We start from the raw sequence: 5689 nt of genomic DNA, 5'->3' as shown, positions 1-5689 counted from the left end.
TTATTTTCCATGGCATCTTGCCGAAGATCATCTATTTTGACATCTACATTTTTAAAATGACATTTTTACAACCCTTGACAAAAATGTCCAAACCCTTGGAACTGAGTCAATATACCTTTTCATAAGGAATGGGGAACCCTTAGAACCGTTTACGCTTTCAGAGAGGGCCTAGTGATTTCTGTTAAATAAACGAGATCATGTTTGTTCATTTGATTTAATATAACCACCTTTCTTATTGCATGTTAATAAGAATTGTAGTTAAACTCTTGCTTTGCTCTTGATCAGGACTAACATACTACTGGTATCCCATAGAGGTGCTAGTAGAAATGAACATTACACAAATGAACAGGTGTGTTTTCTTGTTTTAACCAGTGTTTGACATTGTGTTGATAAATGAAGCCTTAATAATAATTCATTAACTTACATTTAGGTTTTTTCATCCGTTTCTAAATGTCTGTTTATATGGAATGTTGATGGAAAATAGTGATAAATCTGGAATAATTTCTCTTTGGGACTATTTTGCCTCACAACACCCTGCATGTATTCCTCCACCATGATTGGATTGAAGTGTTTTTTCGGTCAAAATCTTCATAGATCTGTTAGAAAACAAAGTCCCAGTCATCAGGCAGTGAATTCATATCCATCTCATGTAGGAACTTTCTGTGAGGGAGCTTTTAGAGGGGGACGTCTGGTTCCCATCACCACCACTGTGAACAGTTCTTCTCTAGAACAGAGAGTTTCATGCCAAACACTCTGAATGACTCTGTTTACATCTTAACCATTTATTTATGATATTTTTTCATTTCTGTACTTTATTCATATGTATATTTTTATTTATATTAAGGTTTTTTTTTTCGAATTTTGAAATTGTACAGTACATTTAGATTTTTCCCTTCTTCTCTAAACGTATTTACATGTAGAATTTCTAAAATGCAAGGCTTTGTTATGACAGTCCCAATATATTTTTAAACATATTAGACTCTGATGTGAGTCAAACCTTAGCCTTGTCTCAGCTTCAGGCATCAAACGTTCTCAAATTACACGGTGCGTAAAAATCAGTGTGAATGAGCATGACCTCGTAAACAGACGCTGACTGCACTCTCTGTTCCAGCTAATTTCGCTTTAGCTTTCCTCTTCAGTCTTAATGAAGCATGGCAAAATTAAAGACCAGCCTTTACCACGAGCCACCAGAGCAGCGGTAAGGTCAACTTCAAATGAGAGGGACCCTGCAGAGAAGATACGAGGCACTTTTGCATTCTCGTATGGCGTTAGAGTAAAATGTCAATAGTATTATGGATGCATATCAGTTTCTTATCAGATTTTCATAGACATTTGTATTACATTAACATTAAAGTTAAATGTTAAAGGGTCATTTCTTACAGTGGTGGTGATGGGAACCAGGGGTCGCCATGGCTACAACACAAATATGGACATTTTATTTACCATCCAGAACCACCTGAGAACCTACACGAGTCTTTGGAGCTTTGTATGGGATGTGGGAAATCTGAAATAATACGTTTTCTTTCCACTCACTGGCCACTTTATTAGAAACACCTACTTGGCACTAACTCTCACTTATCACTTTATTAGAAACATCTGTACTAGAATCATTGTAACTGCGAAAGCTGAACCATGTATGCGTTAAAATCTACAACCCCAATTCCAGTGAAGTTGGGACTTTGTGTAAAACATAAAAATAGAATACGATGATTTGTAAATCCTTTTCAACCTATATTCAATTGAACACACTACAAAGACGAGATATTTAATGTTCAAATGGATAAACTCAATTGTTTTTTGCAAATATTCCCTCATTTTGAATTTGATGCCTGCAACACGTTCCAGAGAAGTTGGGACAGGGGCGTGTTTCCCACTGTGTTACATCACCTTTCCTTTAACACTCACTAAGCGTTTGGGAACTGAGGACACTGATTGTTGAAGCTTTGTAGGTGGAATTCTTTCCCATTCCTGCTTGATGTCCAGCTTCAGCTGCTCAGCAGTCCGGGGGTCTCCGCTGTCGTATTTTGAGCTTCATAATGCGCCACACATTTTCAATGGGAGACGGTCTGGACTGCAGGCAGGTCAGTCTAGTACCCGCACTCTTTACTATGAAGCCACGCTGTTGTAACACGTGCAGAATGTGGCTCGGCGTCGTCTTGCTGAAATAAGCAGGACGTCCCTGAAAAAGACGCTGCTTGGATGGCAGCAGATGTTGCTCCAACACCTGTATGTACCTTTCAGCATTAATGGGGCCTTCACAGATGTGCAGGTTACCCCTGCCATGGGCACTAACACCCCCCCCCCACCATCAGAGATGCTGGCTTTTGGACTTTGTGCTGAAAACAATCTGGACAGTCCTTTTCCTCTTTGGCCCGGAGGACACGACGTCCATGATTTCCAGAAACAGTGTGAAATGTGGACGCGTCAGACCACAGGACACTTTTCCACTCTGCGTCAGTCCATCTCAGATGAGCTCGGCCCAGAGAAGCCGGCGGCGTTTCTGGGTGGTGTTGATATGTGGCTTCGCTTTGCATGGCAGAGTTTTAACTTGCACTTGTAGACGGAGCGACGAACTGAGTTCACTGACAGTGGTTTTCCGAAGTGTTCCTGAGCCCATGTGGGAATATCCGTTACAGAATGATGTGGGTTTTTAATGCAGCGCCGTCTGAGGGGTCGAAGGTCACGGGCATTCAGTGCTGGTTTTCTGCCTCGCCGCTTACCTGCAGAGATTTCTCCAGATTCTCTGAATCTTTTGATGATATTATGGACTGTAGATGATGAAATCCCTAAATTCCTGCAGTTGCACGTTGAGAAACGTTGTTCTTAAACTGTTGGACTATTTGCTCACGCAGTTGTTCACTAAGTGGTGAACCTCGCCCCGTCCTCGCTTGTGAACGACTGAGCCTTTCAGGGATGCTCCTTTATACCCAATCATGACCCTCACCTGTTTCCAATTAACCTGTTCACCTGTGGAATGTTCCAAACAGGTGTTTTTTGAGCATTTCTCAACTTTCCCAGTCTTTTGTTGCCCCTGTCCCAACTTCTTTGGAACGTGTTGCAGGCATCAAATTCAAAATGAGTGAATATTTGCAAAAAATAATAAAGTTTATACGTTTGAACATTAAATATCTCGTCTTTGTAGTGGATTCAGTTGAATATCGGTTGAAAAGGATTTGCAAATCATCGTTTTCTGTTTTTATTTATGTTTTACACGACATCCCAACTTCATTGGAACTGGGGTTGTATTTGTGGCTCACTAAACAGCTCTTAGGTTTTTAGAGTGCTTTGCAAAAGCTCTGCCGTTTGTTCCTCCAGCACAGTCCAACCACATTACACCAACGTACAGGTTTCTAAAGAAAGTACGTGGTGCGTTAATGTTTGTGTAATATTTATACCATTCATTCTTGGTGGGACTGGTATGTGTCATTTATTTTTCAATCTTCCTATCTATCTGTCTGCCGCGCTTTCCATCCTCATTCTATTGGACAAGCATTTCAAGATGAAAGAAAGGAAGAAAACAGAGGCCTGTTTCTTTCTCCTTGCCTGTGATTTTTTCTTATTTTCTTCCAGAAAAGAGCATGACACCATATTATTGGAGGAGCTTTCTGCTTGGCTGCTCTCTGCAGGTCGGATGAAGGTGTGCTGAGCATGAAGGAATTTACTGCACACAAAAGGAAATGGTTCCTCTGCCATAGAGAAGAAAGAAAGAAAGAAAAAAAACGTCATAAATAAGAAACACAAGGCTCGCTGTTACAGGAATACAGCCTGTTGAGAGACATATGATGAACGATTTGTCGTACAGTGGGCTGTGGGCAGTTCACACGTATGAGCTGGTCATTGTTTATATAATGGACGTGAGACAAACAGCACATATGGTGAAAAAAGTCTGTGCGGTGAAAGCAGGAATGGAAGGAGTGCAGCTTTCATAACCAGGAAGCATCAATCCTCCTAATCGCTTCTGTTATTTAAGCGCCATAATTGCAGCGTTTTCATTAATCCCTATTTCAGTAATTAATTATCACCTTCCTTGCCTATTTCTAAAAACAGATCAAAAAACACATCAGTAATTCATGGAACAGTATCATGCGGGGAGACGGTCCCAAAAGGCCAAGAATCCGTTACAGTGGGAGGAAAATACGCCCCTCTGCAACAGAACACACACTTTTCACTGTGCATGTATGACGTGAACCACAAAATGTGACTGGAGTTTACAAGGACTTAAGAAGATGGAGCTTCTAGATGTTTTACAGCTGCACTGCAGAAGTGCTGCCCTGAATTAACCGGATTCAAATATGTGCATCATTTCTGCATGAATAAAATATATCACATAAACTCAGTGCTTGCCAAAAGTAAGTAAAAGACAAATTGTGTTGATGTATTATATTTTATTCATGTGGAAATGGAGCTAGTTCAGTGCTTATCTTACAACAAACATTGTAAGGTCAAAGCACTACTCAAACAAAGATGACTTTTCTAGTGAATTCAATGACGATTACCTTAAATTCCCAGACTTATTACGCCCTAAGGCTTCTCATTCAGTAATTCCATAGAAAGCTATTGAAGTGAGCAATGGAACCACACCCTACCTCGGCCAAACCAAGCCTAATTCATCCACTCTACCAACCCCATCTCAATTCAAAACCACCCCAACCAAACCTAATTTAATCCAACTCCCAATCTAACCAACGAATCCTTAAATCAAGTTTAAGCCAACTCTATTCAAGTCAGTTATTTCCAGACTCAACCAAACTTCAGCCAATCCAAGCTTAACTCAAACCCTCACCAATTAACCCCACCAAACCCACCCCAGCCCAAACTCCAACAAACTAAACGATCCTAATCTTAGATCAACTCAAACAAACCCAACCCACATTTAGCCAATTCAAAACTAACTAAAGCCCAAACCAGATCAACTCCACCTTAACCCACTCCAGCTTAACCTTAAGCAAGCTAACCAAGCCTAATCTTAGACCAACTCAATTCAAGCCAATTTCATCCAAACCAAACCCAACCCACCCAAACTTTAACCCAACCCCAACTCCACCCAAAACTCTCCCAACCCAATCCCAACCAAGTCCACCAAAAGTACTCCCAACCTAATCCCCACCACCTCCACCCAACCCCAACCCACTCAAACAAACTCCAACTTAAACCCCCACCCAACCTAAAACAACTCAACACCACCAAACTTCAATCAACACAACCTCAATCAATGCCTATTCCTAATTTCACCCCATACTATCCAGTCCCAACCCCAATCGAAAATAACATAACCCAATTTATTTAACCAATTCTAGCCTTAAACCAATTCAGTTCAGTAGAGTTCAGTCCAAACTCAACGTAACCTCACTTCAACCAAACCAAACCCAACCCAACTCAACGCAGCTCAACCTCAATTTCACCTAACTGAACCAGTCCAAATCTTTGCCCAACCTACCAAATTCACCCATCCCCAACCCAATCTTACCCCACCCAAACTAACCAATGAACCTCCATCCAACTCAACACCACTCAGCCCAACTGAAATAACTCTGACTTCAGTTCAGCTTAATCCAAACCAAAGCCCACCCAAGTCAACCCCACCATCCCACATTTAGTTCAGCTCCACCCAACCCCAACACAGCACCCCCCCTCACTCCCAACTTCCTCAATATACACTATACTGCCAAACGTTTTCATTCACCCATCC

This window comes from Pygocentrus nattereri, chromosome 10 (genome assembly GCF_015220715.1).
Source record: "Pygocentrus nattereri isolate fPygNat1 chromosome 10, fPygNat1.pri, whole genome shotgun sequence".
NCBI lineage: Eukaryota > Metazoa > Chordata > Actinopteri > Characiformes > Serrasalmidae > Pygocentrus > Pygocentrus nattereri.
The sequence above is the reverse complement of the archived record's forward strand: the minus strand, read 5'-3'. Positions refer to the sequence as shown.